Raw genomic sequence first — 15,262 nt, forward strand, 5'->3', positions numbered from 1 at the left:
GCACAGAGCCCGATGCAGGGCTCAAACCCACGAACCATGAGATCATGACCTGGACTAAGCCACCCAGGTGCCTCAACAGAAGCCATTTTAAAAATTAAAAGATTCTATATAAAATTTACTGGTATGAATTTTTAAAACATAGATATAACGCGCTATGAAAATGTAATGATCAAAACTGATGCAAAAAAATAAATAGCCTGAATATTCTAACCACAAGTGCAATTTAAAAGATTATTTAAAAATCTGGCTGTCCTTCCCCATTCTGCATTCTTAGATAGTTATGGCTGGGATAAAGAGAGATTCCTCAAAGAAAGGGTGGTGCTACAGAAGAAAGAAAATGTATATTGGCAAGTAAAATAAAAGACCCTTTATATCCTACCTCTTGGGTGGGAGACTTTCTCTGTATATATAACTCCCATACACACGATTCTAAGAATGCCTTACTTCACATACACTAAAGGTGTCTTCACCCCCAAAGTGACATCACAGCTACCACACCCAGCTGCTGCAAGTTGAGGGTCTCTGGGTGACATCCCAGTCCACCAGGCCCTGATGGTGGTCAATTGTTAATCACTTATTGAGCACATAAGGGTATGGAGAAAGAGTAACTGCCCTCAAGGATCTTCTATTCCAGCAGAAGGGAAAATAAGTTACACAAATACAAAGAAATATATAAATAAGATGGACTCAGGTAGTGAAAATTGCTAAAAGAAGACAAAATAAGGTGATGGAATATGGTTGGGGGAGGGGATGCCGAGATACCCTTCCGAGAAGATGGCATGTGAGTCGGGATGTTTGTAACGGGTGTATTCAGATGTCTTCCTTAAGGTATAATTTGATTTCTTACAAATATTGTCCCCAAACTATGCTATATCTATAGCACAGTCCTTTACAGGATAGGCCCTTATAAACCTCTCAGGAAGTATATGAGTAAAGGTCCATGCAGAAGACAAAAACACTTTATAAGCATTTGAAACAGGAAATTTGCTGTAATGAGTCACACAAGTGATAGAAAAACCTAAGAACTAAGCAAGGCACAGTAAGGCTATCCAGATATTAACAAAAGTGAGGCAAATGGAGGAGGATATGTGACCAAAGCCCAGAGGCCAGGAGTAAACAGCAAAAGTTGGGCCATGCTAGGCCTGGACTCATAAAGGAAGGAGACCTCATAGCCGGAAATCACACTGGAAGCAGAGAGGGTGGAGGAAGATGCCTTAACGCGTCCCTTCCTCCTGCTTTTCAACCCCCCATCCACCAGCTGACCCAGTGGCTTGAGCAGCATGGCCTGCCAGGATCAAGTTCCCACCCCCGAGTTTGGGAGAGGGTGAGAAACGTACCTGGAGGGCAAAGGGGCCCAGGACAGATGCAGGTGCATTTCATGACCTCCTGGGGATTAAAAGTCTACTTTAATCAGTCTCAAATGGTTTGAATCTCTTCTACCTCTCCTGAGCTGGGTCCTGGCTGCTGGGAGTGCAGATGGGGAAGGAGGGCGATAGGTTCTGAGATACCACTCCCCCTTCCTTCTTCAAGGCCCCGCTCTCCCAGTGTGTTTGGGGAGGGCAGAGGGACAGGAAACCGGACAAGAGTGTCTTTACTCACACGGCCACAGCTGTTGTTCTTTCTAAATTGGCTGTTCCCGCTTCTCCGGCTAACAGTGGCCACTGACACCCTCTCTGTGGCGGGCATTCAAATACTAGTGTGTCGTCTGGAGGACCCGAGCCCAACTACCTCCCTTAGTGTCCACTTGGCCCAACCACAGATCCTTCCCTCCTAGCCAGTATACTCCCCTTCTCCCCCTACTCCCAGCTGGAAACAGTGCCACGCTTCCTCTCCCGGACCCACACAAGTCCAGCGGCAAGTCCGAAAAGTGATGATCAGCTTGGGAACAGCAGGTCTATCAGGGACCCCATCTCTATGGCTGATTCGTTGACGTCTCCCCAGTATTTGGCTTGGGGGAAGGTCACCGCTCACCACAAACACTGCTGTCCCCACAAGGCAGAGGATTCTGGCTCTAACCCCCTCTTTTCCTCCACCCCAGTCATCTCATGAAGATTAGAAAGGAGGGATGGAGGGCGGCTGGTAGGGACACTCTGACACCTTCCAGTAAGCCCCAGCAGAGTCTGGTGCTAGGGTGGGCAGTTCACTTGAGAAGGAGAATGCTTAGAGCCTCTTTGTCCTCATCTCTGGGGTTTAGCTGGAATTCCTGGACAACAAGAAAAAGCCCACTGAGTATCCTGTTACCGTTGAACGATGGAAAGGGTGTGGGCTTGCAAAGATCTGGGTGAAGAGTGTCCCAAGATGAAGAAACAGCAAATGTAAAGGCCTCGAGATGCAAACTCAGATGGGGTATCTTAGGGGCAGAAAGAAGCTGGTAAGACCTAATTAAGAGGCAGTGAGGGAGAAGACAGAGCCAGACAAGGGCAGATGGGGCGGAGGCAGCTGCGGATCACCTAGGCCCCTGAGGACGGAGGTAAGGTGCTTGGATTTTACGTCTGGTTGCTCTGAGAAGCTACTGGGTTTTAAACAGGAGGGCGACATGAACCGGTTTTATTTATTATTATTTTTGAGGCCACAAATGATATGACTGAATGTATTATTATGATTATTTTCCTCTGTCCGAAAACACAAAACCAGCACCGACTCTTCCTACACAACAAAGAGAGTCTCACCGACATATGCGTGCCTCCTGCTGTTAGCATTCATTTTATTATTGACATAGACGCTATTCTCTAGATGTTTGCTCGCAACAGATCTGTTAGGTTTGACAGCACATGAACTGATTTTTGTTTTGGAAAGACCACTGTGACCTCTGTGTGCTGAATGGACTGTGGGGGAACGCTGGAGGCAAATGCCCAGTTCATAATTTGTTGCGGTGATTTAGCGAAGTGATGATGCCCTGGGCCATGGCTAAGCCAAGGACGTGGTGAGAAGTGGGGACATTTGGGTTGGATTTAGGAGGGGGCTACTGAAAGGGCTCCGTAGTCAGAGAATGATTCCTGGGGTCTGGGCCTGGACGGTTACCTGGATGGTGTCCCTACTTCCTGGTACGGAAATGACTCCGCGAGTTGTAAGTCACTGCTGGTTGGTTGTTTTCTTCATTATGGTGTTCCCAGGAGTATCTGCCACTTAGTAGGTGCTCAATAAATATGTGTTGACTAGTTGACTAGCTTAATCAGGTCATAACTGAGAAGCCTAGTGGACATACTCATACTCCTGCCACTTATGACTAAATGATATGTTAACGCCATATATGTTTGCAAAATTGCATTTAAAAAAATTGGATTGGGGAAGCAATTCCGGTTGTCACCTGCCAACAACCTATATCTCGTCCTTCTGGACAGCGACAGCAAAAACTCACTTCTCTGGCAGAGGGGCAAATTCCTCCATGCTCCTATTGGTCCTGCCTCTTGGGAGACATGGGAGAATTCCACCGAGCAGCGGCAAACTGGACCCCATAGTGGAGGAGTCTCTGCCCTTCACCCAGGCCCAGAGAAGCGTCCATTTCCTGGGGGCGCAGCTTCCTGGCCCGAGCTGGCTTGAAGCTCCACGTGATGAGGAAGGTCTATACAGGCCCTGGGCCGTGTTCCAGTCAAGATGAGATGCTTCCTCTTTACTCCAGCACCTTCCTTCCCAGCCACAGATTTCTGCCTTTGCAGTTATTCAGGGAAAATGGTCAGCCAACTCTCTGCACCCATGGAATCTTGCCGTGAGGAGAAAGAGCTGCTCTTTTATCTGTCTGCTGATCCTTCCACTTTCAAACAACCCAGCTTTGATGGAAGCATCTTTTTCGGTAGTGCCCAGACAACCCATTCCAACATCCTGGCATCTTTTGGGATAGACCTCTTGTAACAGCCAGTGACCATCTAACCGGCTGTTCACAGCACATGGCCTGGAATACCAGCTTCTCCTCCCAGGAAAGGGGAGTCCTTGTGGCTCCGCACCCCCTTGCCCCAGCCAGCTCCACATTTTAGGGTCCATTACCTTATTACTCACAAGTCTCCATTTATAGGGACGAATTGCTGTATTATTCAGGCTTCTTTAGTTATGGGACAGAAATCCAGTTAACCCTAGCATACCTAGAAAAGGGGGGTTACTGGTGTTTGGACAAAGGGTGGGCCATTGTCATGCTTTTTGCTTTCTACTCTCATCCCTCTTCCTGCTTCACTCAGCGCATATATACATACATATATACATATATATGTATATATGTATGTATAGATGTGTATATATAAATGTTTATTTATTTTGGGAGAGAGCGTGAGCAGAGGAGGAGCAGAGAGAGAGACACAGAATCGGAAGCAGGCTCCAGGCTCTGAGCTGTCAGCAGAGAGTCCGAAGCGGGGCTTGAACCCACGAACCGGTAGATCATGACCTGAGCCAAAGTCGGACACTTAACCGACCGAGCCACTCGCGCGTCCCCCTGCTTCCCTCATCTTGACGTTTCTCTGTGCCCCGGCCTCATTGTCTCTTACTTGGGATGCCTTCACCCTGGCGAGGACAGAGTACAGGAAGCATGGCCACCAGAAACTCCTGACGTGTTATTTAGCTCAGCTGTGCCAAGGCAGTGAGAAGACTGCTCTCCCCTCCCCGTGCTGAACCTGAGGTTAAGTCCCAGCTTCCGCCAGCCTCCTCCTTCAGTCTCGAGGCTGCGGGATGGGGTTCTGTGATTGGTCAGGCTTAGGTTGCGTCATCGCCTGGGGAGGGGGTCAGGACTCGGCGACTGGCAGCCCCACCAGAATCAACCAGATCTCTACATGAACGAGGTGAGAGTGCTGTTTCTCTTAAACAAGTCGGATAAAGGAGCTAGGCAGGCAAACCCAACAGATCCGTCTTACAGGAAGTCAGATTGAATGCAGTCCAGGAACCGGAGAAAGCGTGTGCGCTCGGAGGCTGGGTCTGTTTTCTTTTTTAACCCAAAAAGAAATGCACGTTGTGGGCAGGAATTGTAACGAGGCAGCGAGCGCCACGTGTTCCTCCGTGGAGAAAAGTAGGATGGAGGGGAGGGTGGCAAACGGAGGCCCTGCCTTCTCGCCAGCCAGCAGGAGGCTCTGGGAGGTGGAAGCCACTTCAGGTGATGATGACTCAATACGGTGTATCACGCCTGCCTCAGTTCTGCTCTGTCCAGTTCTCCAAAGCCAAATAAATAGGAAGTGTGGCAGACTGGATTCTTTTTAGCAGCAGTACGCTTGAGTTTGTTTTCATGGGCATGAGTCCACTGGAAAGCAATTATTTTCCCTTGCCTTCTTGCTGCATCAGAGAAATGGAGCAATGTTAAAGAGAGACTTCAAAGAAACAATTTTGTAACTTACAAAATGGAATCACACAGTGGCTGCCAAGTTGGCTGTGCTGATATGTCAGGACTGGTTCTTTTTTAAAAAAATAAAACTGTGTATATTTAAAGTGTACAACATTTTGACATACATATACATAGTGAAAAGATTACTACAGTTAAGCTAATTAACATATCCGTCTCTCCACATAGTAACCACTTGTGTGTGTGTGTGTGTGTGTGTGTGTGTGAGTGTGAGTATGTGGTGAGAGCACCTGAGATCTACTCTGAGCAAATTTCCAGTATACAATACAATATTATTAACTATAGTCACCATGCTGTACATTAGATCTATAGAACATATTCATTCCTCGTAATTGCAATTTTGTACCCCTTGCTCAACATCTCCCCATTTCCTCTGCCTCCCCACCCCTGGGAACCACCATTCTACCTTCTACTTCTATGAATTCGACTTTTTTCAGACTCCACATGTGAGTGAGATCATGCAGTATCTTTCTTTCTGTGTCTGGCCTATTCCACTTAATATAATGTCTTCCGGGTTCATCCATGTTGTTGTAAATGGCAGGATCTCCTTTTTAAAGGCTGGACAATATTCCAGTGTGTGTGTGTGTGTGTGTGTGTGTGTGTACATACATAAATTACACAGAGTAATTTCTTAAAAAAAATTTTTTTAAATATTTATTTTTGAGAGAGAGAGACAGAGAGAGAGAGACAGAGAGAGAGAGAGAGAAGCAAAGCAGGGGAGGGACAGAGAGAGAGGGAGACACAGAATCCGAAGCAGGCTTCAGGGTCTGAGCTGTCAGCACAGAGCCTGACGTGGGCTCAAACTCATGAACCGTGAGACCATGACCTGAGCCGAAGTCAGATGCCTAACTGACTGAGCCACCCAGGCGACTCCAGTAATTTCTTCATCCATTCAACCATCGACAGACATTTAATCTGTTTCCGTGTCCTGGCTGTTGTGAATAATGCTACAATGAACATGGGAGCACAAATAGATCTTCAAGGTACTGATTTCATTTACTATGGATATATACTCAGAAGAGGGATTGCTGGATCATATGGTAGTTCTATTTTTAATTTTCCAAGGAACCTCCATACTATTTTACATAAAGACTGTACCAATTTACATTCCTACCAATACTGTACAAGAGTTCCTTTTTCTTCACATCCTCTCTAATACTAGTTATCTTTCGTCTTCTTGATAATAGCCATCCTAACAGGTGTAAGGTGATATATCATTGTAGTGTTGACATGCATTTCCCCAATGATTGGGGATATCACGCATCTTTTCATATACTTCTTGGCCATTTATATGTCTTCTTTGGTACAATGTATATTCTGGTCCTTTGCCCATTTTTAAAATTAGGGTTTTATTTTGTTTGTTTTTGCTATAGAATTGTATGAGTTCCTTATATATTTTGGCTATTAAACCCTTATCAGATATAGGATTTGCAAATATCTTCTATTCTGTAGGTTGCCGTTTCACTGTGTTGATTGTTTCCTTTGCCCAGCAGAAGTTTTTAGCATTTAGTGTAGTGCCACGTGTTCATTTTTGCTTTTGTTGCCGGAATTTCTGGTTTTCTATCTCCAAAAAGTCACTGCCAAGACCGATGTGTCATACAGTTTATACGTAAATCAGCATGCTAGGGGCGCCTGGGTGGCTCAGTCGGTTAAGCGGCCGACTTCGGCTCAGGTCATGATCTCGCGGTCCGTGAGTTCGAGCCCCGCGTCGGGCCCTGTGCTGACAGCTCAGAGCCTGGAGCCTGTTTCAGATTCTGTGTCTCCCTATCTCTGACCCTCCCCCGTTCATGCTTTGTCTCTCTCTGTCTCAAAAATAAATAAACGTTAAAAAAATTTTTTTAAAAAAGAAAATCAGCATGCTAGAATCAGAAGAGATCTTACAGATCACAGCCAACCCTGTCACATTGCAGAAAAGGAAACTGAGGCCCAGAGAGGGGGAGAGAGTGATTTAAAGGACCTTAGTGAGTTTGAGGCAAAGTGAAGTCTAACACAGAGGTCTTCTGCATTGTTACACCAGGATCTTTCCATTAAGTCACTCAAGACTGCTTCATAAAGTAAATCATGGAATGTCCGCTGCACATTTGCTTCTAAATGTCCTTGAAAACAGTTGATGAGAAATTTCAACCTGCTGCTGCAAGTGAAATTGCTAAATGAATTCGATTCTTGCATGCCAAAAATATCTCTGCAAAGATGTGCCTCTGTCCTCGTTCAGACACAGGACACTTGAATTCAGCCATCAAGGATGTGCCCCGGCCTCCCAATGGCCTTCTCAACCTCTGAATTGCCATGGTCTGAGGGTGGTCTCCCTGAATCGGCTGCTTGTGTGTGTTTTTGTCATCTCTGGTGTTTCCCCATCTTGACTGTTGGGCTGTGCTACTCAAGACCAGCGCCCCCATCGCCCTGCCCCTCACTTTTCACAGTGAGGCTTTGGGGGTCAGTTGACCCTCCAGACCCACCAGGCCCTGTGCCCTGCAGAGCATCCGCAGCACAGCGGCGGGTTCCCTTGTATGTTGGCTTCTAGCTGGGCTAGCCCAGTAGCTCCGGATGGAAGGGAGGGAGGGGTGTGAGGTCGGGGTACTTATTTGCAGGGTTTCCTGTCTTGGGCTCTGCTGCATCCCTCCCTTGAAATGCACCACTCCAGTCAAGTGGCTCCCTACACGGGCCCCCCTCTCCACACTCCCGCAGCTCCTCCTCCCTGCACCCATTCAGGCTGGGCTGCTGTTATTGGTGCCTCCATGAGCCTTGGGCTTCTGCATTCTCCCTTGTGGTTTCTCCATACCCTGCCGTCCCTTTGAAAATAGTCTTTTCAGGGGCGCCTGGGTGGCGCAGTCGGTTAAGCGTCCGACTTCAGCCAGGTCACAATCTCGCGGTCCGTGAGTTCGAGCCCCGCGTCGGGCTCTGGGCTGATGGCTCAGAGCCTGGAGCCTGTTTCCGATTCTGTGTCTCCCTCTCTCTCTGCCCCTCCCCCGTTCATGCTCTGTCTCTCTCTGTCCCAAAAATAAATAAACGTTGAAAAAAAAAATTAAAAAAAAAAAAAAAGAAAATAGTCTTTTCATCAAACGCTCCTCAAATTACCCCATTTGTACGTGTCACCTGTTCAGCTGGGATTCTGACTGACAAACTACCTGACTCCAACCTGGGACTTCAGTCTCCGCTAATCTCTGGGACATACTCTATGCTGAGAGAGACAATGTTCAGAGCCTAAGTTCAGGAGTCAGTTTGCCTGGAGTGTCCTTGAACCTAGACTTCTAAGGCTTAATAGTGAATTTTCACATTCTTCCTGAGAACACCCCTCCAAACCTTGGGGTGGAACTGCTCACACGGCGATGGCAAGTGGCCGGAAATCAGGACTTTGAGCAAGGAGCCTGCAGAGCCATACTGCTGTCTGGCTGGCATCAGAGGTCTCATATGGCTGAGGGGCAAGGACAGGGCCTGGGAATCCTGAAAGGGAGCCTCCCCTGGCAGCATCAGAAGCCACAGTGTTCTTGTGCTTTCTTAGGCTGATAAGAGCCGGGGGAAGGATTCGTGTCCATGTTTAGGCCCGAGCACGAAGGAGGTGCACACCTGCCAAGGCCCGGTGTGGTAATGGCAGTGGGGAGCCTACTAGCTGGACTGAAAGAGCCCCTAGGAAAGGGGAGGCATAGTACTCTCCTCTCAGCACTAACCCCTCATAGCCCACAAGTCCAAAGTCCTAGTCCCCTTAGACTTGTCATCCCAGGGGTCTCTGAAGCTCCAAGGCCCGGTTCTGGTGATCACAAGCTATTCAGTAGTAGCCGGTGCCGTCTTTATTTCTGTCCCTCATTGTGCTAGACACAAAATATGTTCGATTGAGAATAATTTACAGTCACTTACAACCTGCTTCCTTCAGACTGCCACTCGAGCACAAAACTGTGTGGGATAGCAGTTTCACAGAAGAAATAAGCAGTTGCAAAGACGCCCAGAGTGATAATATTATCTCACAGGTTTTACAGTGTTTCACGGCGCGTCAGACATTTTCTCATGCGTTACATATCAATGGAGTCTCACCATAAACTTATTGTGTGTGTGTGTGGGTGGGTGGGTGGGTGGGTGGGTGTGTGCGCGTGCATTTATCTATCTGTGTAGCAAATGTATCTGAAGAGAGCCAGGCTTCAGGAAATAAAATGACTTACCCAAGGTCATATAGATAGCCAGAATGAATTTCTTCTTTCTATTTCTTATTATCTCAGTGTGTAATATATTTGTTGTGATTATGTCTGTCTTCTGCTTGAGTCTGTGGGCTCATGGAGCATGGACTCCATGGCTTATTTTGTTTTTTTGTCACAAATGCCAATAGGTGTGTGTGTATGCGTTCATTGCATCTTTAAAGTTTAACGAATAATAAAATAACCAGCCATGTATCTGCCACTTAGATTGAAAAATAAGATGTTACCATCCCTGTTGAAGACCCTCCTGTGTCCTTTCCCTATCTCTCTCTCAACCTACTAAACCACTCTTCTGAATTGTGTTATCATATTAACGTATCCTTAAAAATATATACTTGTGGATGTCATTTAACGTTGTGTACCTGGGTACATGGCCTATTTATCCTCATTCCCCTGACATACACCCCCAGGTGCACAGACACATCCTGCGCACAACAGGTGCTGAGCCTGGCCCTCGCATGACCAAAAAGCATCGTCTTCTCACTATAATCCAGTCACCAAGGGGTTGAAGAAGTCTGGTCAGAGGTTGGAATTGGTTCTGGGTAACAAAAATCACGGAACAAAACATCTCAGGGCACCCAGCTGGATTGCATGCCCATACAGCCTCTTCAGAGAAGTCCTTCGTAGCCATAAATCTGATCTATTTGGGAGGAAAGTCCCATAGACTGATTACTACTTGACGCTAGAGTCCCACATTGGAATTCAAAAATCTCTACTCCCAGGGCCTTCTTTCTGAGTCATAAGTGACAAGCACCACCCCCGTATGCTTAATGACTTTGTACTCTCCATTAACTCAACTTCCTCAACTTCCACGTCCATACACATTTCCCTGTTAAATTCCTGGAGAATTTATGACACATTTAACAACCACTTAAACTATGCAAGTAGTGTATGTAAACCTTCAGAGTAGCATTTGTCAAACCATGGGCTTTGACCCACTAGCGAGTTGTGAAATCAGTCTTGGGCGTTTAGACCAGGATTTTTAAAAAAACACGATAGAATTAGGTGTTACCTGGCCAAGAAGCCAGGACCACAAAATCTCACCATGTGTTGCCTGTAGCAAGCAAAGGGTAAATAGTGTTTTTTGGAAGTTTTGTGAAAGCCGTGTGTGGGGGGTGGGGGCTGGTACTGGGTCACAACGTAGTGTATTTCTTACTATGGATCATGTACAGAAAATGTTTGCAAGCCATTGCTCAAGAGGAACTTTGCAGGGGACATTGGCTTCTTGCTAACTTGCCACCTATTCCCTCTTTCACCACGGTGGGATAGCCTTGTGGTTAGGGTGGGCTCTGGGAGTATCCATGGACCGACCTAAACCAGTTGCCAGAATCCCAATCAGTTGCCACCGTGATTGGTTCATGGATGGGCAGTAGTCCTAGACCTAAACTAAAATATGTTACCCCACGGCCACAGTGAAGGGACACATGACCGACGCAATTAATCCAGGGATCTGCCTCTTAGGGAATCCAACCAGATCCTTTGATGGCCCCGAAAACCTTACAAATAAATGCTTTGGAGATGCCCAATCTGGTCGGAAACACAAAAAGGCTATTCACTGTCAGCCCCAGCCCCATCCCGGGCCAGAACTTGCTGGGGAGGGAGGAGAGACCAAAAAACAAACAAGACACAGGGTGACTTCCAAACTACATCATCAATAACCTACTTAGAAAAGTTATGGTTTTGCTGCCCTAAAGAGAGCTTTGTAGTTGACCAGAGGTCTCTCTCAAGCTCTGGGTTCCCCCAAGGAGTGGCTTACAGGTTGGAAGAACCTGGGCACTTAGGAGCTGGATTCCTGGGGAAACAGGGATTTGAGAGTCATCCGCATGTCCGCACCAGGGGAAGCCAGGGGAGCATTTGAGGTTGTCCAGGAAGTGGTGTGAATTGAGTCAAAATGAGAAGACCTGGGACAGACCCTGGGGAGCAATAGCGCTTGGGGACAGACAGAGGAAAGAGTGGTGAGAGGGAAGATGGCCACCAGGGCCGCACCTGTCCTGTTGCACCACGGTGGACACTAACAGTAGCCACTGCCCTGTCTGCCCTCTCTGGCAGCCTGCCAAGACCTCGTCTACATTTGCCCACCAGACACACAGGGCTTTTGTGGCAGAGATCTGGGTAGTGGGAGAAGTGGAGGGGGAAGGCTAACTGCATAGACGTTAGAATGGGCAGGGGCCTGTCGGAAGGGAGGAAGAGGATAGGGCGGCAGGGGCCACATTTTGTCTTTTAAATGTAATCTTTCTGGCACCACTAAAAATTTTATTTTCAACAGCAATGTAAATGACTTCTTGTGTGTGCTTTGGGAAGCCAGACCGTTTTCTCTTGGGATGAAACATGATGCAGGAGTTGGGAGGTGGTCCAGTGATGCTGCAGTTAAGATCCCACAATAAGTGAAAACTGTATGTAGCCACCTCCCTCACTTAACTGTGAGCATCTAGAAGGAAAAAAAGGGCTGGGCTGGAAGGAGGTGACCTGCTCATGTCTGAGAGAGGAAGGAAGAACAGTTGCATGGAAAGACCTCATGCTTTAGTCCTGTCCTTCCGGGGGCTCCTATCTTTCCCCACACCACCCTGCTCATGAGGGCTGGGAGAGAGAAAGCAGTGCATTCAGGGAGCCTGACCCCTGCCCCCGCCGACACACACACTAGCTTTTTGTTGGGATTAGGGCGAAGGAGCCCGTCTCATATAATACGGAGTCATCTATAAATGGAACTCTCAAATAGGGTGTGACGCAGAACCTTCCAGAAGCTGAGACACACAGATTCTATAAGCTTGGGGGTCTACAGCATTTTCTTTCTTTCGTTTCCTTAAGCCTCACAGTTAAATTCCTTTGGAAAGTACCTAGTTGTGTCAACTGTCTTACCAGAAATGAGGAAGGAGTTTGGGTTATATTTTGGGGCCTGAAGGAGCCGAGACCTGTACTCTAGAGGTCAGAGTTGGTGATGCGGGCATGGGGTGCCCTTACCTGAGCAGTGCTCATCCATTGCTCAGGCTCATTGAAATCTCTCCTAAATCTCCCGGGCGGTTGCTTCGGACTCAAATGAGATGCTTCTCGGAGCCTGGCTCCTGCAGCGGCACACCTCATCCACTCAGCTCCGCCTAGACATGGGAACAAGGCAGAAACCTAGTTGTCATCCCACTGGAAGCTGAGGCCCCGAGAGGGAGGTTGGGACTGCTTACTTTCCAACTGTCTGAGGGCAAGACTGGTACAAACACAGCCACGGTCCGTAGCCGAGGGACTGCTTCTCAAGGTCAGAGAGAAGATGGTTCAGGCCTGCTAGCCCTCAGCCCTAACTCACAGGGGCCAGGAAGTTGGCGTTACTTTTTAGTTCTACGCTGAGGTAAGGAGGGTGGTGAAAGCCAGAGATGTGTCTCTGGGGAGGCAGGGAAAGCAGCGGGGAGAGCTTAATGCACATCTGTGTCTTTACAGATCAAGCAACCAAAATTAAGCAAAGGTTAACTACCAGGAGTAAATATGCACACATACACAACACAAAAATTCACGTGTACAAAAGGTCCACTTCTGTTTTCCAGGATCAATGGGGCATTTATAAAATTAATCAGACATTTACAAATAAATAAAGTCCCCAAAGCAGAGGAAGTATCCATAGGACAAGTTCTTTATCCATAGTGTGTTTAAAAGTAGACACCCACAACAAAAGCCTGAATGAAAACAAAACAATACAAAACACAAAACAAAACATTTTCTTAAAGCAACCCAAGCATTTGGGGAAACCAGCTTGACAGAGGCGAGTAGGATAGACAGCCTGTGAGCATATTTTTAATGCTTGAGAAGCAGCAGAGACAATGCCAGAAGCTGAATTTCTTTTACACTGTATTGGCAAAATAGCTTTTGTTTGAATTCCCTTTGGTACTTATAACAGTAACAACTGTGTTATGCTGCAGCAGAAAATTTGATAGTAATTTTGAAGATGCCTGTGCAATAGGAGGTTAGGTAGCACGAGTTTCATTCCTGATAATTGATGGGTTGACCCTCCCATGGAAAAAAACTAAAAATGCTGGGGAAATATATCTTCCTAACTGCATGTATCAGGGGGAAAGAAACTAAGAGATTCTTCGGCCAAAGTACTAAGTGAAAGAAGGAGCTCATCATGGAAATTGGAGCACTGTGGCTGGCTGTTGCTCTGAGGGCACTTATTGAACCAGATTAACTTGAGCTTCTGATGTCTGGTCTCATAGAATACATGGAATCACAGAGTACAAAGATCAGGGGCCATCCAAAGCCTCTGGACACCCCTTCCATGAAGATGAGACCCCAAAGGTCTACACTCCCAGTGAGAAGGTGAACCAGAAATAACCACTAATCCCATCAACCAGCAGGGAATTGCAAGAACTTGAATGCAGAGCAAAAAAAGAAAAATAATGTTATCACAGAGACTCTGGAAGCATAAGCTGTCCCTCATGCAGTCTAAAGCCCAAATTCGTATTACCTGTGTGCTCTAAACAATAAACAAATAAAAAAAAATTCAACCCAATAATTTGTTAGAGTAACCTGAGACTGGTAGGGGTAGGTTACAAGAACAAATGCAAATCCTCGATAGAAGAACGTACCTTTACCTCAGACCTTAAAGAATTATCACAAATAAAATTCTGGGGTGCCTGGGTGTCTCAGTCGGGTGGGTGTCTGACTTCAGCCCAGGTCATGATCTCACGGTTCGTGGGTTCAAGCCCTGCATCGGGCTCTGTGCTGACAGCTCATGGCCTGGAACCTGCTTTGAATTCCGTGTCTCCCTCTTTCTCTGCCCCTTCCCTACTCACACTGTCTCTCTCTGTCTCTCAAAATAAATAAACATTGAAAAAAAATTTTTAAACAAAATTCCGAAGAAAATGCACAGCTTTCAATAAAAAGAACAATGTGTATGCAGAGGCACTATAAATGAGAAACAACAGACACAGAAATAGACTCACAACATTTCATATGCTTGAATCATCATATACAAACACAATTATGAAGTAACTATGATTGCTGTGGTTTTTTTTTTAACATACCAATGCTTTAAATGCTGTAAAAAACAAACAAACAAACAAAAAAAAAACAAGCCAAATTGAAAAACACATGTTGGAAACAAGGAACAATAAAGGAAGACCAAATAGAATTGGGAAAGATTCAAATACAACTTCTATTAAAAAAAGTTAAAACTTAATGGAAACAAATACATGGAGGTTAAATAACCTGCTACTAAACAATGAATGGGTCAACCAAGAAATCAATGAGGAAATCTAAAAATACATGTAGATAAATGAAAATGAAAACACAATGGTAAAAAATTTAGGATGCAACAAAAGCTGTTCTAAGAGGGAAGTTCATACTAAAACAGGCCTACCTCAAGAAGCAAGAAAAATGTCAAATAAACAACCTAACCTTACACCTAAAGGATCTAGAAAAAGCAGAACAAATAAAACCCAAAACCAGTAGAAGGAAAGAAATAATAAAGATTAGAGCAGTAATGAATGAAATAACAATAGAACAGATCAATGAAACCAGGTTGGTTCTTTGAAAAGATCAACAAGATTGATAAATCTTTAGATTCATCTAGAGAGAGAGAGGACTCAAACAAAATCAGGAGTGAAAGAGAAGAAATAACAGCTAACACCACAGAAATACAAAGGATTATAAGAGAATATTATGAAAAATTATATCCCAACAAATTAGGCAACCTAGAAGAAATAAATTCCTAGAAACATATAACCTCCCAAAACTGAATCAGGAAGAAACAGAACATTTGAACAGACTGATTGCTAGCAATGAA

This window comes from Leopardus geoffroyi, chromosome D4, assembly GCF_018350155.1.
Source record: "Leopardus geoffroyi isolate Oge1 chromosome D4, O.geoffroyi_Oge1_pat1.0, whole genome shotgun sequence".
NCBI classification, from domain to species: Eukaryota; Metazoa; Chordata; class Mammalia; order Carnivora; family Felidae; genus Leopardus; species Leopardus geoffroyi.